This window comes from Oryctolagus cuniculus, chromosome 20 (genome assembly GCF_964237555.1).
Source record: "Oryctolagus cuniculus chromosome 20, mOryCun1.1, whole genome shotgun sequence".
Classification (NCBI taxonomy): domain Eukaryota; kingdom Metazoa; phylum Chordata; class Mammalia; order Lagomorpha; family Leporidae; genus Oryctolagus; species Oryctolagus cuniculus.
Genome location: NC_091451.1, coordinates 3,877,491 through 3,903,109, shown reverse-complemented (window position 1 = coordinate 3,903,109; position 25,619 = coordinate 3,877,491). Strand labels below are relative to the sequence as shown.

At 38.9% G+C, this 25,619-nt stretch overlaps 1 protein-coding gene across 3 annotated transcripts in view; it reads right to left on the bottom strand.

Moving 5' to 3' along the window:
• The window catches only part of LOC100347451 (zinc finger protein 420), a 43,543-nt gene that overhangs the window by 8,580 nt on the left and 9,344 nt on the right, over positions 1-25,619 (bottom strand). For all 3 annotated transcript variants that reach the window (XM_051829755.2, XM_051829754.2, XM_008251264.4), the window contains one exon: positions 897-954. The gene's annotated coding sequence lies outside the window, so the exon portion shown is untranslated. The remainder of the gene's footprint in view (positions 1-896; positions 955-25,619) is intronic.

Below are 25,619 nucleotides of genomic sequence, written 5' to 3'. Positions count from 1 at the left end.
ATACTCAATTGATAAAAATTTGAAGAACTGAAATAACATTACACCAAATTAAAGTTAAAACAATGGAATTATTTACCCAAAACCAGAACCTGGGAAAGTCTGCAGTACAATCTGCATTTGTGACTGAGAGAAATGCCTACAGATTTAAGAACTTGCAATAGGCACCAGCATTATGGTGCAGCAGGTTAAGACTCCATGCACATTGCTGGCATTCTGTGTGAACAGAGGATTTGAATCCTTGCTGCTCCACTTCCATTCTAGCTCAACCCTAATATGCCATTTGGGGAATGAACCAGTATGTATAAGATATCTCTTTCTGTCTCCATGTCTCTCCAAATCTCTGTAATTTTGCCTTTCAAATAAATAAGTAAACCTTAAAAAAATAAAAGAACCTGCAGTAGATTCTTTTCCCCACACATTCCTGATCCTAACCCTGAATCAAGTTCAGCTCCACAAAACTATTAAGGACTACATTACTCTAACAATTCAAAAACAAACTTAGCTGATTTGTGTTTTAGTACTAGACAAGTCTTAACCTTGTAGAATGCTAAGCGTTTATTTCAGGGTAGCACTAAAACACTGCTCACTGCATCATGTATATGACAATACTATTTCAAATATCATGACCCCAAAAATTTAGCATACTGTACTCTAAGTTTCAACTCAAAACATGTAACAAATATATATTTTGCCATGGCAACAGAAAGACAAGAACAAACTGCATTACCTTGGATGAGAGCAATGTTTCATAATCATGCCAAACTTATCATTCATCGTGTTTCTGTATATTCCCTGAAAATATATTTTTGTCTATTCTTCCAGTTCAATTAATAAACTATTACAAATATAAAAGGAAAACTGGCAACAAGCTGGAGAATAATCAAGAAACCACTTACAGGTAATGTATTAATTTTCTCTGCTCTTGGAAATATGTGGAGGTGCCCAGACTCATACCTGGAAGAGAAGATGAATAGAAGGGATTAAAAGAAATCTTTTCTGGTTTGCTGCTACATTGAAGTATGAAAGAAAAAAAGAATATGATAATAATGAAAAAAAGTAATAAATAATATATTAACCGAGAAAACATCAGCTTCACTATGGAAGAATAAACCTTTAAACATGGAAATATATAGGAAAGGCACCAGAGATTAAAAAAAAAAAAAGTTATCACTGGTTTAAGAAAGCAGTGTCGGGCCGGCGCCACGGCTCACTAGGCTAATCCTCTGCCTTGCGACGCCGGCACACTGGGTTCTAGTCCCAGTCGGGGAGCCGGATTCTGTCCCAGTTGCCCCTCTTCCAGGCCAGCTCTCTGCTGTGGCCAGGGAGTGCAGTGGAGGATGGCCCAAGTCCTTGGGCCCTGCACCCCATGGGAGACCAGGATAAGTACCTGGCTCCTGCCATCGGATCAGCGCGGTGCGCCGGCCACAGCGCCGGCCTCGGTGGCCATTGGATGGTGAACCAACGGCAAAAGGAAGACCTTTCTCTCTCTCTCTCTCTCTCACTGTCCACTCTGCCTGTCAAAAAAATTAAAAAAAATAAAAAATAAAAAGAAAGCATTGTCTACAAATATGTAAAATGATAACAGTAAAAAAAATAAAAATTTAAGGGTGATTGTTCAAATAAATGAGACTATCAAAGAGATAAACATTATGTTGCCACTAAAATTTATACTAAAGTAAGTTATTTTGGATTCACTATTTCTCTCTTAATGCAAAGTACCACATAGGATTCCATATTTGTATGTACACTTAGAACACTTATTTTTTTAGACCTGAATTCTATAGAAAGTATGTGACTTTGGCCAGCGCCGCAGCTCAACAGGCTAATCCTCCACCTGCAGCACTGGCACACCAGGTTCTAGTCCCGGTTGGGGCACAGGATTCTAGCCCAGTTGTCCCTCTTCCAGACCAGCTCTCTGCTGTGGCCCAGGAGTGCAGTGGAGGATGGCCCAAGTCCTTTGGCCCTGCACCCACATGGGAGACCAAGAGAAGCACCTGGCTCCTGGCTTTGGATCAGCGCGGTACGCTGGCTGCAGCACGCCGGCCACAGTGGCCATTGGGGGGTGAACCAACGGCAAAGGAAGACCTTTCTCTCTGTCTCTCTCTCTCACTGTCCACTCTGCCTGTCAAAAATAAATAAATAAATAAAATAAAAAAGAAAGTATGTGACTTATAGTTTCACATTCTTGGACAAAATTGCACTGGAACAACAAAAAAAAAAAAAAATATATATATATATATATATATATATATATAAAATGTATATTTAATATAGTACACTTTTCAAGTAATGATTCCAAATAGCACCATTCCCTGTATCCATCCCTTCACACAAGACCCTGGATTTCACTTGCTTTACCACATGAGGTATTAGTAAATGTGACAGAAATGTAAAATATGTAGTATGTAAAGTATTTCCCTTCTCAGATATTCCTTATTTGACACAGTTATCTTCTAGAAAACCATGGCGTCTGCCTGTTGAAGAAATAGAATCTAGCCAAAACTTGCCACAAATCACCAGACATTTAAGTGAAGCCATCTCTAAGGCATGGCCTAAATCAGTGCATCAGATGACTAATCCCTCATTTCTGATCCCAGACTGATCATAAGAACTGCCCCGCTGAGCCTATCCTATAATACTGAGTCAGAATTACAAATCAAATGGCTATTTGTTAAGCCATTGTGCTTTATGATTTGTCCTACATCAAATGCTGATACATACTGGTGAGTAAGGGAGAAGCTTGAATTATATGCAAAATACAATTAACACAACTTCAAAATCTCATGTAGAAGTTTCCATAAAATAGGGCCAGCATTGTCCCATAGCATGCAAAGCTGCCACCTGCAATGAAAGCACCCCATATAGGTACTGGTTCATGTTCTGTTTTTGATCCAGCTGCTGCTAGTAAATGCTACCAATGTGGGAGACCCAGATAAAGCTCTTGGATCCTGATTTCAGCCTGTTCCAGCCCTGACCATTACAGCCATATGGGGAGTTAACCAGCATATGGAAAGATCACTCTGTGTCTCTCCCTCTCTATATGTATATTTTCAAATCTCCAATTTCTTGATGTAGGCACCTATTGCTATAAACTTCCTCTTAACACTGCTTTTGCTATATCCCATAAGTTTTGATATGTTGTGTTGTCATGTTCATTTCTTTCCAGAAATTTATTCAGAGTTACACAGAGAAGGAGAGGCAGAGAGGGAGACAGAGAGGTCTTCCATCCACTGGTTCACTCTCTAGTTGGCCGCAATGGCCAGAACTGTGCAGATCTGAAGCCAAGAGCCAGGAGCTTCTCCCAGGTCTCCCACATGGGCGCAGGAGTCCAAGGACTTGAGACATCTGCTGCTGCTTTCCCAGGGCACAGCAAAGAGACCGATCAGAAGTGGGACAGCTAATACTTGAAGCAGCACCCACACGGCATGCCGGCACTGCAGGTGGTAGCTTCACCTGCTATGCCACAGGGCTGGCCCCATGGTAAATCTTTTTTTCTTTCAGAAAGGAATCTTGTTCTGATCTGTTGATACACTTTTAGCTCACCTCACCTTCTCAAAGGAGACCAGTGCCAGGGTGCTTGCCCCAGTGGGTATAATATTCATCCACACTGCTATAAGAACCACACTAAGTATCTCTGCTGTCCTTGGTGTAAGCCCAAATTTCACAGCAATGACCCTCTCGAGGGAATCAGGGTGCCCTGAGCATGTAGAGCCTTCCACATTACTGCCCAAAGTCCCAGCCACATCCTGAGCCCTCCCACACACCCAGTGTTTTCACAGTCTCAGCACACAAGCCTTTCACAGTCACAATCACCCAGCCCCTTGTCAATTCTCCCAGCCAGAATCAGGAATCCCTGCATGACTGATTGCTGGGTGCACAGACACCAGCTGGATCAACAGTTATATATGTCCAAAATGTCACTGGCCATCTACTGGTTTGTTACAGGATGCTGGTTTAAGGGTGGTCAGTAAGTGAAATGAGCCCCCCCCCCCCCGCTTTTTTTCCTCTGTAGTTTGGTAGTACACTGGCCCCCACAAGGCTCCAAGCTGGATTCCCACTAGGCTCTTCCTGCAGCTTTATTGCCAGTGGCTTAGGCTGTTGCAGACTGGTCTTACCTCACTCCAGAGCTGGTGCTCAATATTCTTTGCATACACAATGTCATGGGGGAGAAAGAACTTTTAAGATTAGTCCCATTCTCAAAAGCTCCAAAAAGAATGAAATACATTGGAATAAATTTAACCAAGATGTTAAAAATCTCTATGATGCAAATTATAAAACATTCACAAAAGAAATAGAAGATATTAAAAAATGCAAAAATCTTCCAAGTTCATAGATTGGAAGAATCAACATCATCAAAATGCCCATACTACCAAAAGCAATTTACAGATTCGGTGCAATCCCAATCAAAATATCAATGACATTCTTTGCAGATCTAGAAAAAATGATGCTAAAATTGATATGGAAACACAATAGACCCTGAATAGCTAAAACAATATTATACAACAAAAACAAAGCCAGATGCATCGCAATACCTGATTTGAAGACATACTAAAGGGCAGTTGTAATCAAAATAACGTGGTACTGGCACAAAAACAGATGTGTAGACCAATGGAACACAACAGAAACTCCAGAAATCAATCTATGCATCTACAACCAACTTGTCCTTGACAAAGGAGCTAAAATCAGTCCCTGGAGCAAGGACAGTCTCTCTACCAAACAGTACTGGGGAATCTGGGTCATGTGCATAAGTATGAAACTGGACTCCTACCTTATACCTTACACAAATCCACTAAAAATGGATCAAAGACCTAAATCTACAACTTGATACCAACAAATCACGAGAGAACATTGGGGAAACTATGCAAGACACTGGCATAGGCAAAGACTTCTTAGAAAAGACCTCAGAAGCACAGGCACTCAGAACCAAAATGAACAAATGGGATTACATCAACCTCAGAAGCAAAGTAAAGAGGCAACTGATAGAATGGGATAAAATATTTGTAAAGTACACACCTGATGAAGGGTTAATATCCAGAATCTATAAAGAGCTCAAGAAATTTAACAAACAGTACAGTTATGAAATAGGCAAAGTATCCGAACACGCATTTTTCAAGAGAGAAAATTCAAATGGCCAACAGACACTTGCGAAAATGCTTAGGATCACTAGCCATCAGGAAAATGAAATCAAAACCACAATAAGGTTTCACCTCATTCCAGTTAGAATGGCTCTTGTACAGAAATCAACAAATGACAAACGCTGGAGAGGATGTATGGAAAAAGGTACACTGATCCACTGTTGATACAAATGTAAACTGATGCAACCACTGTGGAACACAGTATGGAGATACATCTGAAATCTGAATATAAACCTACCAAATGATCCAGCCATCTCAGTCCTTGGAATTTACCCAAACCAACAAGAAATCAGTATATGAAAGAGTTAACTGTACCCCCATGTTCACTGCAGCACAATTCACAATGGCAAAGATATAGAATCAACATAGATGTCCATCAACTGTTGACTGGATAAAGAAATTATGGCATATATACACTATGGAGAATCACTCAGCTGTTAAAAAAATGAAATCCTGTCTTTTGCAATGAAATGGATGCAACTGGAAATCATTATGCTGAGTGAAATAAGCCAGTCCCAAAAAGACAGATATCATATATTTCTCCTGATCTGAGGTAACAATATAATGCCTGAAATGTAATGTATTGGAATGAAATAGAAATTTTGAGAATCGATGATTGTTTATAGCCCAAGTATATTGACTTCTGCCAACCACGTGGGAGAACCAGATGAAGCTCCTTGCTTCATCCTGGCCCACTCTATGCATAGCAGACATTTTGGGGAGTGAACCAACAGATGGAAGATCACTGACTGTAAAAATATGCTTTTCAATGAATAAATATTTTTAAAGATTTATTTATTTATTTGAAAGGCAGAGTTACACAGAGATATCATCCATCCTCTGTTTCACTCCCAAATAGCTGCAATGGCAAAGCTAAGCCAATTTGAAGCCAGGATCCAGGAGTTTCTTCTGGGACTCCCACATGGGTAGAGAAGCTCAAGGCCTTGAGCCATCTTCTGCATGGATCTTACATTTAGGTGAAAGGAACTCAAGAATTTGAGCCATCATCCACTGCTTCCCAGGGATATTAAACAAGAAACTGAGTTGGAAGTACAGCAACCAAAACTCAGATTAGCACTGCAATACAGAATGTAGGCATCAGATGTGATGGCTAACAGAATGGAAAAACCTAGATGAAATCAACAGATTCCTGGACACATACAGTAAACCAAAAATGACTCATGAAGACACACAGAAAACCTAAACAAACCAAAAACCAAGGCAGAGACTAAATCAGCAACACACACCCTCCTAAAAAGCCCAGAACCAGATAGCTTCACTGCTGAATTCTACCAAACTTTTGATGAAATAATTCTAATTCTCATCAAGCTATTCAAAATAATTGAAAGGGAAGGATACTTCCAAAGTCCTTCTATTAGGCCAGCATCACCTTAATTCCTAAACCAATAAAGATACAATAGAGAAAAGAGAACTATAGAGCTCTGATAAACAGAGATGCAAAAATCCTCAACAAAATACTAGCTAATAAAATCCAACAACATATCAGGAAGATCATTCACCAGATCAAGTGAGATTTATCCCTGGTATCTAGGTATGGTTTAATATATGCAAATCAATAAATGTGATATATCACAGTAACAAAATGAAGAATAAAAACCACATGATTATCTCAATAGATGCAAAGGAAGCATTTGATAAAATACAACATGCTTCATTATAAAAACCTTAAGCCAATTAGGTTTAGAAGGAACATTCCTTAACACAATCAAGGCAATATATGACAAATCTACAACCAACATCCTATTTAGTGGGAAAACTTGGAAGGATTTCCACTAAGATATCAAACTAGATGAAGTTCCTCATTCTCTCTTTTTATTTTTTGACATGCAGAGTGAATAGTGAGAGAGATAGAGACAGAGAGAAAGGTCTTCCTTTACCGTTGATTCACCCTCCAAAGGCTGCTGCAGCCGGTGCGCTGCGCCGATCCAAAGCCAGGAGCCAGGTACTTCTCCTGGTCCCCCATGCAGGTACAGGGTCCAAGGACTTGGGCCATCCTCCACTGCCTTCCCGGGCCACACAGAGAGCTGGCTTGGAAGAGGGGCAACCAGGCCAGAATCCGGTACCCCGACTGGGACTAGAACCCGGTGTGCCGGCGCCGCAGGTGGAGGATTAGCCTATTGAGCCGCAGTGCCGGCCTAAGTTGCTCACTCTCATCACTGCTATTCAATATAGTTCTAAAAGTTTTAGCCACAGCAATAATACAAGAAAAATAAATCAAAGGAATACAAATTAAAAAGGAGAAAGTGTAATAATCCCTGTTTGCAGATGACATGATCATGATCCTCTATATTGGGAAACCAAAAGACTCCACTAAGAGACTACTGAAACTCAAAAGAGTTTGGTAAAGTTGCAAGATATAAAAATCAACATACAAAAATCAGTAACCTTTATATACAGAAAAAAACGCCATGGCTGAGAAAGAACTTATCAGATCTGTACCATTCACAATAGATACAAAATTCTGTATGACTTTGGAATAAATTTTACAAGGCTGTGAAAGATCTCTATAAGCAAAATTACAAGTCATTAAAGAAATATAATACATACAAAAAGGAAAAACTTACACGTTCATAAATTGGACGAACTAATATCATTAAAATGCCTGTGCTACCTAAAGCAATATTTTTAATTTTTAATTTAATTTTTAAAAATTAATTTATTTGAGAAGCAGAGTTAGAAACAGAGAGAGGGAGAGACAGAGAGAGATGTCTTCCATCCTGACATTCCCCAAATGGCTGGAGCTGGGATGATCTGAACTCAGGAGCCAAGAGCTTCCTCCAGGTCTCCCATATGGGTGCAGGGGCCCAAGCACTTGGCCCATCTTCCACTGCCTTCCCAGGCCATTAGCAGAGATTTGGATCAAAAGAATAGCCAGGATGCAAAACAGCACCTATATGAGATGCCAATGCCGCAAGCCAAGGCTCAACATATTACACCACAGGGCCAGCCCCCCAAAAGCAGTTTACAGATTTAATGTGATCCCAATCAAAATACCAACAACATTCTTCTCGAGCTAGTGAAAAATGATGCTCAAATTTGCATGAAATGCTAAAGCAATCAAACAACAAAAACAAAGCTGGAGGCAACACAATTCCAGCAATTAAGATCTACTTCAAGGTAATTATAATCAAAATAGCCTGGTACTGGCACCAAAAAGACATACAGACCTATGAAACAGAATAGAATCCCCAGAAATTAATCCATGCATCTATAACCAACTAGTTTGTGGTAAAAAAACTAAAAGCAATCCCTGAAGAAAGGACAGTCTTTTCAAAAATGGTGCTGGGAAAATTTGATCTTCACATGTAGTTGTAAGGTAGATCCCTACTTGCAACTTATACAAAAATCAACTATAATTGGATCAATCATCTATGTGAGACCAATCAATCTATGTGAGACCATCAAATTACTAGAGAAGAACATCAGGGAAACTCTCCAAGACACTGGCATAGGCAAAGGCTTTTGGGAAAAGACACAGTGAAGCACAGGCAATAAAAACAAAAATGGTCAAAAGAGATTACATCAAGCTAAGAAGCTTCTGAACTGCAAAGTAAACACTCAACAAAAGAAGCAACTGACATAATGGAAGAAAATATTTGCAAACTATACAATTGAAAAAGTATTAATATCCAGCATCTCTAATAAGGTCAAGACACTCAAAAACAATAAAACAAAGAATCCCATCAAGAAATGGGCAACAGGCATTTTTCCTGTTATATTAAGAGGCACTTTTAATAGGCATTTTTCCAAGGATGAAATTTAAATAGCCAATAGACACCTGAAAATATATTCAGGATCACTAGCCATCAGAGAAATGCTAACAGAAACCACAATGAGCTTTTACCTCACCCCAGTAAGAATGGCTATCATACAGAAACCAAAAATCAGGGCAGGCACTGTGGCATAGCAGGTAAAGCTATTGCCTGCAGTGCTGGCATCCCATATGAGTGCTGGTTTGAGTTCAGGCTGCAACACTTCTGATCCAGCTCCCTGATAATGTGCCTGGAAAAACTACAGATAACCCAAGTCTTGTGCCCCTGTACCCACTTGGGAGATCCAGAGTATGCTCCTGGTTCCTGGCTGCTGGCTTCAGATTGGCCTGGCATCAGTTATTGCAGCCATTTGGGGAGTGAACCAGCAGATGGAAGACCCTCTCTGCCTCTGTATTCCTTCTCTGTAACTCCCCCTTACAAATAATTAAATCTTTTTTTAAAAAAATCAACAAACAATAAAGGCTGGTGAGGATGTGGGGGAAAAGGTGCCCTAATCCACTGCTGGTGGGAATGTAAACTAGTGCAGCCATCATGACAGACAGTATGGAGATTTCTTAGAAATCTGAAAACAGATATAGCATATGATCCTGCCATCCCACTCCTGGGAATTTATCCAAAAGAAATGAAATCAATTTATGAAAAGAATTATCTGTACCCTAATGTTTACTGCAGCTCAAGTCACCATAGCTAAGATATGGAATTAACTCAGATGTCCATCAACTGGTGACTGGATAAAGAAAATGAGGTGTATACAAACAGTGTGGAATACTATTCAGCCATCAATGAGAATGAAATCTTGTCTTTTGCAACAAAATGGATGCAACTAGAAACCATTATGTTTAGTGAAAGAAGCCAGTCCCCAAAATACAAATATCATACGTTTTCTCTGATTTATGGTAATTAATATACAGAGAACAAAAAAGTAATACATATGAGTGAAACTGACATCCTAATATTTGGTTATTGTTCATAGCCCTTGTCTATGCTTCTGAGGAACACTGATTTCTCTGCTTATTACTTGTTGAATTCTTTATTTGGTAGAGAGTTAAAGCTTATGATTATAAAATGAACTAAAAGCTTCCTATTAAAATTAAGAGAATAATCAAGAAAAGAAGGAGTGAGTGTGGGATTATGAGCAGGAGGAAGGATAGGGTAGGAAGCATCATTTAGATCTTAAATCCAAATACATGGGGGCGGAGCCAAGATGGCGGAATAGTGAGGGCGCGCATCGATAGTCCGGGAAAATTCAGTTTAATGAAAGCGGAGTTATGGTAGCCTCAGAAAAAGGATCAGCAAAAAATTGCAGAGGAAACTCTTCCGGAGCTATTTGCTGTGACTCAAAGGACCTATTGGGAGAGCAGGGTCGCCCACCACGCGGAAGCTGAACCGCGGGAGCCGCAGAGTCTGAGCGCCAGTGCGGGAAGGGCAGTCTATGTGACAAAGAAACCAGCGGGGAGAGGAGAGATGCCCAGGGCTCCGAGTCCACACATCGGCGCTGGAAGCAGAGGTGAGTTTAGTAACCGGAGACATTGGCGGGGAAACGGCGGACAGAATTTTAGAGGGACGCGGGTTTTGAAGCGGGAAAGTCCAACAGACTACAGGAGAGAAGGAAAAATAAATAAATAAATAGGTGGGGGCATACTGGTACAGACAAGTTCCACTCTCTGCCAACCTTGCAAAGGCAAGCAAGAGACAAAGAGCTGGGATATACATAATAAAAGGGGAGAGTTAAGACTACAATTCAGTAGCCTAGGCAACCCAGTGGGAGTCCGCAGGACTCTTTGGGTAGAAGCCAGCAAAGCTAAATACCATCCATTCTGCTCAGCCTTGCAGTATTACTTACCTCCTGAACAAAAAATAAAATAAAATAAAATAAAATAAAATAAAATAAATAAATGAGTAAATAAATAAAGAGAGATTTACCACGCATAACCTGAGGGTGTCACCTTTGCACACCTGTAACCCTGAAGAACCAAGCAGAGCTCTCAGGCCACACCCATCTCAAGCCTCCAAGGCTCCTCCATCAGCAGGCAGTACACTTAACAGGGACATAGTATAATTAAAAAAAAAACAAAAAACAAAAAACACTTCACAGTGAGGGAAACAGAATTAACCATGCCAAGCAATAAACACAGAAATCGAGGGAACAAGATCAACGATGACATTATATGATGCCTCCAAATAAACAAAACACCCCAAGCCAAGATTATGAAGATGATGAGATAGAAGAAATGCAAGATACGGATTTCAAAAAATTTATGATAAGAACATTTAGAAGTTTTCAAAAGCAAATCATTGAACTACAGAAATCCTTATTGGACAGGATTGAGAATCTCTCGTGAAAATGAAATTTTAAGGAAGAATCAAAATGAAACGCAGAAACTAGTAGAGCAGGAAAGTGTGATAGTGAAGAGAAATCAAAATGAAATGAAGAGCTCAATAGATCAAATGACAAACACATTAGAGAGCCTTAAAAACAGAATGGGTGAAGCAGAAGAGAGAATATCAGACTTAGAAGACAGAGAACAGGAAAGCATAGTCAAACCAAAGAAAAGAAGAGGAAATTAGAAATCTAAAAAATATTGTTGGGAATCTACGGGATACCATTAAAAAACCAACATTCGGGTTCTAGCAGTTCCTGAAGGCATGGAGAGGGAGAAAGGATTAGAAGGCCTTTTTAGTGAGATACTAGCAGAGAACTTTCCAGGTCTGGAGAAGGACAGAGACATCCTAGTACAGGAAGCTCATAGAAACCCCAGTAAACATGACCAAAAGAGATCCTCACCACGACACGTGGTAATTAAACTTACCACAATGAAACATAAAGAAAAGATCCTAAAATGTGCAAGAGAGAAACGTCAGATTACTCTCAGAGGATCTCCAATCAGACTCACAGCAGACTTCTCATCAGAAACACTACAGGCTAGGAGGGAATGGCGAGACATAGCACAGGTGCTAAGAGAGAGAAATTGCCAGCCCAGAATATTATATCCTGCCAAGCTCTCATTTGTGAATGAAGGTGAAATAAAGAACTTTCATAGCAAACAGAAATTAAAAACTTTGTGGCCACTCGTCCGGCCCTCAAAAGATACTTAAAGATGTGCTACACTCAGAAACACAGAAACACGGCCATCAATATGAAAGAAGGGAAAGGAAGAACACCTACCAGTAAAAGAGCATGGGAAGCTCAAAGCATATACTAGAAAATATCTCCGGGAAAATGGCAGGGCAAAGTCACTACGTATCAATAGTCACATTAAACGTGAATGGCCTGAACTGTCCAGTTAAAAGACACAGACTGGCTGACTGGCTTAAGGAACAACACACAACTATTTGTTGCCTACAAGAAACACATCTCTCTAACAAAGATGCATGCAGTCTGAAAGTGAAAGGTTGGAAAAAGATATTCCATGCCAACAAAAACCAAAAAAAAAAAAACAGGGGTAGCCATATTAATATCAGACAAAATAAACTTTAATACAAAAACTGTTAAGAGAGACAAACAGGGGCACTATATAATGATTAAGGGTTCAATTCAACAGGAAGATATAACAATTATCAATGTATATGCACCTAATTACAGGGCACCGGTCTATTTAAAAGATATGTTAAAGGACTTGAAGGGAGACTTAGATTCCAATACAATAGTACTGGGGGACTTCAATACTCCACTCTCAGAAATAGATAGATCATCCAGACAGAAGATCAACAAGGAAACAGCAGATTTAATCGACACTATTGCCCAAATGGATCTAACAGATATCTACAGAACTTTCAACCCTACATCTAAAGACTTTACATTCTTCTCAGCAGTGCATGGAACCTTCTCTAGGATTGATCACATACTAGGTCATAAAGCAAGTCTCAGCAAATTTAAAAGAATTAGAATCATACCATGCAGCTTCTCAGACCACAGCGGAATGAAGCTGGGAATCAGCAACTTAGGAAACCCCAGAAAGTATGCAAACACATGGAGACTGAACAACATGCTCCTGAATGAACACTGGGTCATTCAAGAAATCAAAAGAGAAATCAGAAACTTTCTGGAAGTAAATGAGGATAACAACACAACATATCAAAACTTATGGGATACGGCAAAAGCAGTATTGAGAGGCAAGTTTATAGCAATAGGGGCCTATATCAAGAAATTGGAAAGGCACCAAATAAATGAGCTTTCAGCGCATCTCAAGGACCTAGAAAATTTGCAGCAAACCAGACCCAAATCTAGTAGGAGAAGAGAAATAATTAAAATCAGAGAAGAAATTAACAGGATTGAATCCAAAAAAAAAATTACAAAAAATCAGCCAAGCGAAGAGCTGGTTTTTTGAAAAAATAAACAAAATTGACACCCCATTGGCCCAACTAACTAAAAAAAGAAAAGACCCAAATCAATAAAATCAGAGATGAAAAAGGAAACATAACAACAGACACCACAGAAATAAAAAGAATCATCAGAAATTACTACAAGGACTTTTATGCCAGCAAACAAGAAAATCTATCAGAAATGGATAGATTCCTGGGCACATGCAATCTACCTAAATTGAACCATGAATACATAGAAAACCTAAATAGACCCATAAATGAAACAGAAATTGAAACCGTAATAAAGGACCCCCCAACAAAGAAAAGCCCAGGACCAGATGGATTCATTGCTGAATTCTACCAGACATTTAAAGAAGAACTAATTCCATTTCTTCTCAAACTATTCAGAACAATCGAAAAAGATGGAATCCTCCCAAATTCTTTCTATGAAGCCAGCATCACCTTAATCCCTAAGCCAGAGAAAGATGCAGCAATGAAAGAAAATTATAGACCAATATCCCTGATGAACACAGACGCAAAAATCCTCAATAAAATTCTCGCCAACAGAATACAACAACACATCAGGAAAATCATCCACCCAGACCAAGTGGGATTTATCCCTGGTATGCAGGGATGGTTCAACATTCGCAAATCAATCAATGTGATTCACCACATTAACAGACTGCAGAAGAAAAACCATATGATTATCTCAATAGATGCCGAGAAAGCATTCGATAAGATTCAACACCCTTTCATGATGAAAACTCTAAGCAAATTGGGTATTGAAGGAACATTCCTCAATATAATCAAGCAATTTATAAAAAACCCACGGCCAGCATCCTATTGAATGGGGAAAAGTTGGAAGCATTTCCACTGAGATCTGGCACCAGACAGGGATGCCCACTCTCACCACTTCTATTTAACATAGTTCTGGAAGTTTTAGCCAGAGTCATCAGACAAGAAAAAGAAATCAAAGGAATACAAATTGAGAAGGAAGAAGTCAAACTATCCCTCTTTGCAGACGATATGATTCTTTACTTAGGGGATCCAAAGAACTCTACTAAGAGACTACTGGAACTCATAGAGGAGTTTGGCAAAGTGGCAGGATATAAAATCAATGCACAAAAATCAACAGCCTTTGTATACACAAGCAATGCCATGGCTGAGAAAGAACTGCTAAGATCAATCCCATTCACAATAGCTACAAAAACAATCAAATTCCTTGGAATAAACTTAACCAAGGATGTTCAAGATCTCTACGATGAAAATTACAAAACCTTAAAGAAAGAAATAGAAGAGGATACCAAAAAATGGAAAAATCTTCCATGCTCATGGATTGGAAGAATCAATATCATCAAAATGTCCATTCTCCCAAAAGCAATTTATAGATTCGATGCAATCCCAATCAAGATACCGAAGACCTTCTTCTCAGATCTAGAAAAAATGATGCTGAAATTTATATGGAGGCACAAGACACCTCGAATAGCTAAAGCAATTTTGTACAACAAAAACAAAGCCGGAGGTATCAGAATACCAGATTTCAGGACATACTACAGGGTAGTTATAATCAAAACAGCATGGTACTGGTACAGAAACAGATGGATAGACCAATGGAACAGAATTGAAACACCAGAAATCAACCCAAACATCTACAGCCAACTTATATTTGATCAAGGATCTAAAACCAATTCCTGGAGCAAGGACAGTCTATTCAATAAATGGTGCTGGGAAAACTGGATTTCCACGTGCAGAATCATGAAGCAAGACCCCTACCTTACACCTTACACAAAAATCCACTCAACGTGGATTGAAGACCTAAATCTACAACCTGACACCATCAAGTTACTAGAGAACATTGGAGAAACCCTTCAAGATATTGGCACAGGCAAAGAATTTCTGGAAAAGACCCGGGAGGCACAGGCAGTCAAAGCCAAAATCAACTATTGGGATTGCATCAAATTGAGAAGTTTCTGTACTGCAAAAGAAACAGTCAGGAGAGTGAAGAGACAACCGACAGAATGGGAAAAAATATTTGCAAACTATGCAACAGATAAAGGGTTAATAACCAGAATCTACAAAGAGATCAAGAAACTCCACAAAAACCAACAACCCACTTAAGAGATGGGCCAAGGACCTCAGTAGACAATTTTCAAAAGAGGAAATCCAAATGGCCAACAGGCACATGAAAAAATTTTCAAGGTCAGTAGCAATCAAGGAAATGCAAATCAAAACCTCAATGAGGTTTCACCTCACCCCGGTTAGAATGGCTCACATACAGAAATCTACCAACAACAGATGCTGGCGAGGATGTGGGGAAAAAGGGACACTAACCCACTGTTGGTGGGAATGCAAACTGGTCAAGCCACTATGGAAGTCAGTCTGGAGATTCCTCAGAAACCTGAAGATAACCCTACCATTCAACCCAGCCATCCCACTCCTTGGGATTTACCCAAAGGAATTTAAATTGGCAAACAAAAAAGCGGTCTGCACCCTAATGTTTATCGCAGCACAATTCACAATAGCCAAGACCTGGAACCAACCTAAATGCCCATCAACGGTAGACTGGATAAAGAAATTATGGGATATGTACTCTTTAGAATACTATACCGCAGTAAGAAACAACGAAATCCAGTCATTTGCAACAAAATGGAGGAATCTGGAACACATCATGCTGAGTGAAATAAGCCAGTCCCAAAGGGACAAATACCATATGTTCTCCCTGATCGGTGGTGACAACTGACTGAACACCAAAAAGGAAACCTGGTGAAGTGAAATGGACACTATGGGAAACGGTGACTTGATCAGCATAGCCCTGACTGTTAATGAACAACTTAATACATTATCCCTCTTAGTAGTTTTTTTTGTCTGCTCTACTTAATATGACTGGTTTAATTCTGTAATTAATACACAGTTATTCTTAAGTGTTGAAATTTAACTGAAATGTGATCCCTGTTAAACATAAGAGTGGGAATAAGAGAGGGAAGAGATGTACAATTTGGGACATGCTCAAGCTGACTTGCCCCAAATGGTAGAGTTAGAAACATACCAGGGGACTCTAATTCAATCCCATCAAGGTGGCATGTACCAATGCCCTCTCACTAGTCCAAGTGATCAATTTCAGTTCACAATTGATCGTAATGAAAGGACTAAGAGTCAAAGGGAGCACATAAACAAGTCTAGTAGCTGCTAATACTAACCGATAGAATAAATAAAGGGGAGAGTGATCCAACATGGGAAGCGAGATACTCAGCAGACTCATAGAATGGCGGATGTCCTAAACAGCACTCTGGCTTCAGAATCAGCCCTAAAGACATTCGGATCTGGCTGAAAAGCCCATGAGAGTATTTCAGGCATGGAAAGCCAAAACACTCAGGCAAAAAAAAAAAAAAAAAAAAAAAAACCTAAATGAAAGATCTCTGTGAGTGAGATCCCAGTGGAAAGAACAGGTCTTCAAAGAAGGAGGTACCTTTCTCTGAAGGGAGGAGAGAACCTCCACTTTGACTATGACCTTGTCTAAACAAGATAAGAGTCGGAGAACTCAAGGGGCTTCCATAGCCTTGGAAACTCATGACTGGAGCATGGGGAGATTACTGAGGCCATAAACAAGAGTGTCCATTTGTAAAGTCAACAACAGGAGTCACTGTGCACTTACTTCTCATGTAGGATCTTTGTCCTTAGTGTGCTGTACACTGAGACTTAATGCTATAACGAGTACTCAAACAGTATATTTCACTCTGTGTTTCTATGGGGATGCAAACTGTTGAAATCTTTACTTAATGTATACTAAACTGATCTTCTGTTAAAAAAAAAGAAGAAATTATCAATTCCCAACTTGACTCTCACTGGAATTAAACATGACAATAGGTTTGATCTGATTTCATCATCATTTAAAAAATCATCTATTATTTTTCACTTTATGTTTCTGTGTGGGAGCAAACTGTTGAAATCTTTACTTAATGTATGCTAAACTAATCTTCGTATATAAAGAGAATCGAAACTGAATCTTGATGTGAATGGAAGGGGAGAGGGAGTGGGAGAGGGGAGGGTTGCAGGTGGGAGGGACGTTATGGGGGGGTAGCCATTGTAATCCATAAGCTGTACTTTGGAAATTTATATTCATTAAATAAAAGTTTAAAAAAAATCCATATACATGAATTACATGAAATTTGTTAACCATATATAAATTCTAAAAATATAAAATTAATACTAGAAAAAAAGAGCTGAGATGTCTTTACTGATTCCTCACTAACAAAATTGTTTGTCTGCACTTGTGTCTGACCATGTTTGGTTATATTTATTTATTCTATAAGTATATACTTTAAAAAGAGACATAAAATTGTCATCATTCCTAACAAACCCATCCTGAATCTGTCATTCTTATCTATTCAGTTTCTACTATGTTATTAATTTCTCATGAATTTATATCCACATCATCTTAAAAATATGCAATGTACCCTAGACAAGGGAAGTCATAATTAAGTGGATTTGAGTTTGGAGCAGTACAATATAAAGTATTACTTACAATCTGAATTAATTAAATGTATTATTTTCAAAATATGTGAGGAATCATATAATTTTCCTAAATAAAAATGATATAAACATACCTTATAATTTATCCATTAGGAATGTCTATACAATTCATTATTTTTCAATTATGTGTAAATATTACCACTCTCAATAACAGTATGTTTTTATCCATTCATAAAGCTGGGAAGTGGGCATTTGGCTGAGTTGTTAAGATGCTGCTAGACACCCACATTCCACAATGCCTGGATTTGAGTGCCTGCTCCACTCCTGATTCAACTTCAGTTTCCTGCAGAAGCCACACTCTGCAAAACATCACCTGGGAAGCAATGGCTCAGGAAGGTGGAAGTCTTTAAACATGTTGGAGACTGGGATTATTTTTTAAATAACATTACTTATTTAAAAAACAGAGAGAGAGAGAAATAGAGAGAGAGGGAGAGGGAGAAAGAAATATCTCTATCCCCAATCTTCCAATCTAAAGTCACCACAAATGTGGTCTCTTTCTGTAGCTGTTAAGTACTGTAAGTGCCTGTCAAAGAGCTGAAAAACCCACAATAACTCACTCTATCATTAATTTAGTATATAATTATGAGAAAATCAAAAGTATTTATTAAAAGTTCTGCTTCACAGTAAAAGATGGCACAAGTACTTGGGCCCCTGCACCCACATGAGAGACCTGGAAGAAGCTCTGGAATCCTGGCTTCGAATCGGCACAGCTCTGGCTGTTGCAGCCATCTGGGGAGTGAACCAGTGGATGGAAGACTGCTCTCTGTCTCTTTCTCTCTCTGTGACTCTGCCTAAATAAAATCTTTAAAAGAAAAAAATAGTTCTGCTTTGCACCAGATTTATGATTTTCAGAATTAATCTTTCCTAAGTGAAATGTAGTCCTGTGCTAGATTTGAGTGTCGAAATTTTTTTTCTTTTTGTTTTCTAAAGATCTGTTTATTTATTTGAGAGGCAGTTACAGACAAAGAGAGGGAGAGAGTGAGAAAAAGGTCTTATATCCACTGGTTCACTCCCCAAATGGCCCCATTGCTGGAGGTGGGCCAATCCAAAGCCAAGAGCCAGGAGCCTCCTCCGGTCAAGCTCTACAACTATGGAAATAAATTTCTGTGACTTAAATCATATAATCTACGGTATTTTGTTTGCTAATTAATTCATCCTCATTTCTGCCAGCATTTCCTTGCAGTCACCTAGAATGTGCCCACAGTTATCTAACTAAAAACTATGACATCAGATGGCCAAACATCTACAAACACAGAAAGATGTCAGATAAACAACCTACTATCATTCTCAAGGACCTAGAAAAAACAAGAATGAGTCAAATCCAAGGGCAGTAGAAAAAAGTAATAAAAAATCACAGCAGAAATAAATAAAGAAGAATCTTAAGCAATATTAACATTAACAGAATGAAGAGCTGATTCTTTGAAAAAATAATTCCCTACTTAGACTAAGAAAAACAAGAAATGATCCAAATGAATGAAATCAAAGAAAAGAGAAGAAACAATATCTATTCAAACAGGAAAGTAAGAACTCAAATTTATATTTTTATTTGCAGGTAACTTGGTTCTATATGGAGAGAAACTTAAGAACATTATCAAGAGAATTCTGGAACTGATAAATGAATTTAAAATTTAAAATTGACAACACAAAATTTAAAAAAAAAAATCAGTAGCACTTTTGTACATAATAGTTAACTCAGTAGGAGATAAAGTATAAGAACAAACATATGTACAATTGTTACAAGAAAATACCTTGCAGTAAATTTAACCCAGGAAACAAGAGCCTTCTACAATAAAATCACAAAACATTGATAAAAGAAATTAAATATATAAAAATTGGAAGAATGTCTCAGTTTCCTAGATTGAAACAATTTGTATGATTGAAGTTTTTATATTGTCCAATGTAATCTGCATCAAAACATGAATGAAATTCTTCACAGAGGGAATAGCACTGTAGCACATGGGTTAGGCTGTCACCTACAATACTGGTATTCTATATCTGAACAATTGTTTGAGTCCTGATAGCTCTGTTTTTTATCCAACTCCTTGCTATCATGCATGGGAAACAGGAGATGAGCCAAGTGCCTGGGTCCCTGCCACCAATGTGGGAGATCTAGATGGTGTTCCAGACTCTGGATTTGACCTGGTTCAGCCCCAGCCATTGTTGCCACTCTGAAAGTGAACCAGCAAATGAGAAAGTTCTTTCACTCTCTGTCACTCTGCCTTTTAAATAAATAAATCATTTTTAAAAGAAAATAAATTCTTCACAGAACTAGAAAAAACAAACCTGAAGTTCATTTGAAATCAGAAAACCCCCACATAGTCAAAGCAATCTTGAACATAATAAACCTGAAGGCACCACAATATTTGATTTCAAGATATATTGTAGAAGCAGTGTAAGCACTGGCATAAAAACAGAAAATGGAACAGAATAGACAGCCCAGAAACAAACCCACATTTCCACAGGCAATTCATCTTTAAGAAAGGAACCATAATACCCTGGAGAAAGAAGAATCTCTTTGGCAAATAATCCAAAGGAAACTGATTATCCATATGTAGAAGACTGAAAATATACCTCTGCATCTTACACTATGTAAAAGTCAACTCATGGTAAATTAAAAATCCAAATATAAGACCAAAACCAAGCAAACATAGGGAAAATTGTAAAACATTGGCATAGAAAACAGTTTTGGGTAAGATTCCAAAAGCACAAGTAGCAAAAATCATAACAGACAAATTTCAGTATATCAAACTAAGATACTTCTTCACAAAAGTAATCAACAGAATGAAGATACAATGAATACAATGGCAGAAAACATTTGAAAACTGTGAATATGACAAACAATTGATATCCAGAATATATATAGAACTGGAAAAACTCCAAAACAATAAACAAAAAGTAGTTATGAAACTGGCAAGGATCTAAATAGCCATGTCTCAGAAGAAGAAACATAAATGGTCAAACATGAATACACTGTCACTAACCATTAGGTAAATGTAAATCAAAATACAGTATCAGCCTCCAACACCTGTGCAAGAATGCAATTCTCAGGTTTTTGCACAACGGGGTTTATAGTACCCTGTTCACCTTTGGAGATCAGACTCTACATGGGGGTAAAGAAAACGTTACTCTTTTCCTAATGGGCTTGTTAGAATCTTGACCAGCACCTGTTATTCTTTACCATAATCTTTTGGGTCTCATTACTTTCCTTCTGCTAAACTCCTATTTAGTCTCTTCTCTATGGCTTACAAAAAATAGTATATCTTCTATATACTGAGGATACTTTTTTATTTTGTTTTATTTCTTCTGTCTCTTATTAAGTTCCTCCAAGGAATTACCCTCAAAAGATTCATTCATCTATGCAGTCTGCAGTTTTCATGAGCTACTACAAGCCAAGTGGTATGTTAACGGCAAGGCATAGGCCAGGAATTGAACAATTAAAGCAGAGCTGGGAGTTAAGAGCCACTGACAAAGATGAAGATGGAGAAATAGGCAGAAGTGAGATGAGAAAGTCATGTGACTTAGGTGAAGGTATGACAATGAAGCAAGGTGACAGCTATTGAGTTTTACTTTCCGCTTGTGAATGAACTGAAGTTGAGAGTAAGAGTGCAAGCCATGTTAGATAATTATTATAATTCCACTTATGTAGGAGACAGCAGATATAAGGAAGGTAGGCCCAGGGAGGTGGCAGATGGAATGAAGAGATTTGAAAAACATCCAAGGAATAGAACTGGCCATCCATGGATAATTAAAAGACAAAAAGGGTAGAACTGATGATTCCCAAATATTTGCCTTGAATAGGAGGCTGGATGTTGGTGACATATTTTGAAATAGGTTTTCCAAAGGAATCAAGTTTATTTTTAATTTTCCCCATATTGATTCTGAGGAACCTGTGAAGGTCACACTTGCATATATGAATTCTATACTTAGGAGACATGTAAATTCGTTTAATATAATATAACGTATGAGGTCATGAGGAGTAGATGAGATTACCCAGGCACTACACATATTTGTGAAGCATGAAGACAAGCATTGCAATGATAAATATTTGAGCAATATGGGTATTTAGTTTTAGGCAGAAAAGAATGCAAATGAATTCAAAAGGAGTAATCAGAAGTGCTGGGGAAAGCTTAACCCACTGTGCCAGAACCCTGGCCCTGATATTGACGTATCATTATTAACTAAAGTCTATATTTGATCTGCATTTTCTTAGTTATTATATGATATCCTTTTTCAGTTCTAGTAACTAAGTTATCATTTTAAAATCAAAATATAAATCTTTTAATTATAAAAATAATGCATAAGGACAGCATTGTGGTTCTGAAGGTTATGCTACTGCTTGCAAGGCCAGCATCCCAGGGCAGAAAGCCTGATATGAGTCCTGGCTGCTCTTCTGTTTTCCAGCTTCCTGGTAATTTACATGGGAAATCAGAAGATTAGACTAAGTGTTTGGATCCCCACCGTTTATGTGAGAAACTCCAAAGGGGTTTCCGGTCCCTGGCCTTATCCTGCCCCAACCTACATGTTGCAGTCATCTGGGGAATGAACCAGTACATGGGAGAACCCTGTGTGTGTGTGTGTGTGTGTGTGTGTGAGTGTCTTCTTTATCTCCCCGCTCTCTCCTTCTCTCTGAGGCTCTTCTAAGAATGTATCTTCAGCAATAATGTTGTACATATTAACTATTAAATACTGAAGAACATAAAATAAAAGCATTACTCCTTTCTTTTTATAATAGTCATACTTGCGAGAACAAACTACTCTTGAAATTTTCATAGATTCTCTCCTGAAACTTCCATATGCATATATATAAAGGTACTTTGGTGCATCATGAAAAACTGGATTTAAATAATTAAGTTTGCGTTGAGGGGCTGGCGCCATGGGTCACTTGGTTAATCCTGTCTGCAGCGCTGGCACCCCATATGGGCACCGGGTTCTAGTCCCAGTTGCTCCTCTTCCAGTCCAGCTCTCTGCTGTGGCCTGGGAAGGCAGTGGAGGATGGCCCAGTTACTTCGGCTCCTGCACCTGCATGGGGAGACCAGAAGGAAGCACCTGGCTCCTAAGTTCGGATCGGTGTTCTCCGGCCGTAGCGGCCATTTGGGGAGTGAAGCAACGGAAAGAAGACCTTTCTCTCTGTCTCTCTCTCTTGCTAACTTTATCAGTCAAACAAACAAACAAAAATTTTTTTTTAAAAAGTTTGCTTTGCTATAACAAATTTTGAAGTCCATGTATACTAGAAGGCTTAAAAATGTTTGTACAGGGTGTGTATTATTAAAAAAAATTTTGAAAGAATTTCTTTTTTTTAAGATTTATGTATTTCTTTGAAAGGCAGAGTTAGAGAGAAGCAGAGGCAGAGAGAGAGGTCTTCCATCTGCTGGTTCACTCCCCAAATGACTGCAATGGCTGCAGCTGAGCGATCTGAAGCCAGGAGTCAGGAGCTTCTTCTGGGTTTCCCACATGTGTGCAGGGACCCTAGCACTTGGGCCATCTTCTGCTTTCCCAGGTCACAGCAGAGAGCTGGATTGGAAGTGGAGCAGCCAGATCTTGAACCAGCGCCCATATGGGATGCTGGTACCGCAGGCAGCAGCTTCACCCACTATTCTAGCTCCTTGAATGAATTTCAATTTTTGCACCAAAATGTCATCTATTAACTGTTTTCCATGAACCTTTTGAAATGCCTTCATGAAAATATATATGCATGGGGCTGACCAAAGTCCTTGGCTCCTACACCCATGTGGCAGATGGAGGATACTCACATGCTTGGACTCTTGCACCCATTTGGGAAACATGGATGAAGTTCCTGGCTCCTGGCTTCAATCTATCCCAGCCTTGGCTATTTTAGTAATTTGGGGAGTGAACCAGCAGATGGAAGATCTCTCTCTCTCTCTCTGCCTCTACCTCCATATATAACTCTGCAATTCAAATAAATAAATAAATATTTTTTAAATTACAGAGTATTTTATTGAGCAATTTTAGATGTTGTATAAGCAAAAATCTGTAACCAATTAATTATTTTTACAAAAGTAAGGCTAGTTTTAACTGTTTTTCTGTGAATGTAAGAATTTGTTCTTAAAAAAAATGAGGCTTTTATAGAACAAGATGTATCTAAACTTTATAAAATGTTATTTTTCATACAAAATATATATGAATATGCTTAAACATAAATAATTTATTATGTAAGTTTATGTTTCTACTCATATGCACTTGTGAAAAGGATCTACAATTTATCCACAAAATAATTTAGAATTTCCCAATAGTATCTAACTTAAATTATCAGTAAAACATTCTAAGACATCTTTTGTTTGTGTATGATTTAATCAGTCCCTCAAACTAGCATTCACCATGCCAAAGGTTTTTTTTTTGTTTTTTTTTGTTTGTTTGTTTGTTTGTTTGTTTTTGACAGGCAGAGTGGACAGTGAGAGAGAGAGACAGAGAGAAAGGTGTTCCTCTGCCGTTGGTTGACCCTCCAATGGTCACGGCGGCCAGCACACTGCAGCCGGCGCACTGCGCTGATCCGAATGCAGGAGCCAGGTGCTTCTCCTGGTTTCCCATGTGGGTGCAGGGCCCAAGGACGTGGGCCATCCTCCACTGCACTCCTGGGCCACAGCAGGGAGCTGGCCTGGAAGAGGAGCAACCGGGATAGAATCCGGCACCCCGACCTGGACTAGAACCCGGTGTGCCAGCGCTGCAGGTGGAGGATTAGCCTATTGAGCCGTGGCGCCGGCCCATCCCAAAGGTTATTAAAAGTTTTGAAAGGGAGACAAACTTATTTCCAGGAGAAATAAGTCAACCCTGAAGAGGCTACTTTTTTTTTTCCATAGAGCCCAACACCAGCCTTGGTAATCACCTGTGATGCCAGGTAGATGGGTAAGAAAGCCAACTGGAATCATCTACTAGGAGACAAGATACTTTACCCAAATCATGATATTTCACTCTACAGAAAAATGCAAACTGAATCAAAAAGAACTCCAGTCGCTCAATCCCCTGGTTTAAGCAAAGGGCATACTCGCATTACTCCACATCTGCAGGCCTCTTTCTGCTATGCTCTCCTGTGGACTATCTGCATAGGGATACAGAGGGTGAAGAGGAGGCTGCAGCAGGAAAAATGGTGTTTCAATTATAAAACAGATTTTTAATGACCTCAAGTTCAGTCATTTAAGAAGAGACACACATGAAGCCATGCTCATCTCTTTCTCAACAAAATTTTAATACTAACTGCATATTTAGGAGTTTATTATTGCATTTAATTACACCACTTCTCTATATCTTAAAAGCATATCTATATGAAGAAAACTGAAAAGTGAGTCAAGTATAAAAGAAACTATGTTAGAAATCATTCCTAAATTAAAAAAAAAATAAACCCTAAAATATAAATAGGCAATTTTGGCAAGCTGCACAAATAACATGTGTCCTATTACTTTGTGCTTTTGAATACTTTCTAAGATTTTTTCTGGCCTTCCCCTCCTCCCTTGTCCCTCACACCCTTTCTAAATCACTGCCCTCTCTGTCCCTGCAGCTCTCTCCCTTTGGAATCATTCTTGCAGACTGCCACTCAGTCATTATTTCAAAATGATTTTGTAGAGAGAGCCTAAATGGCCTTCTCACTGTCTGTGATGCTGGCATCCCATATTGTGCATGAGTTCATGTCCCAGCTGCTCCACCTCTGATCCAACTCCTTAATGTGCCTGGGAAAGCTACAAAGGATGGCCACTGCTCTCACATAGGAAAATTTGGAAGGAGATACTGGCTCCTGACTTTAATCTAGTTCAGCCTCAGCTGTTGTGGCCATTAGGGGTGTGAATCAGTGGGTAAATGTTTTATGCCTCCCCCTCTCTCTCTAACTCTTTCAAATAAATAAATATTT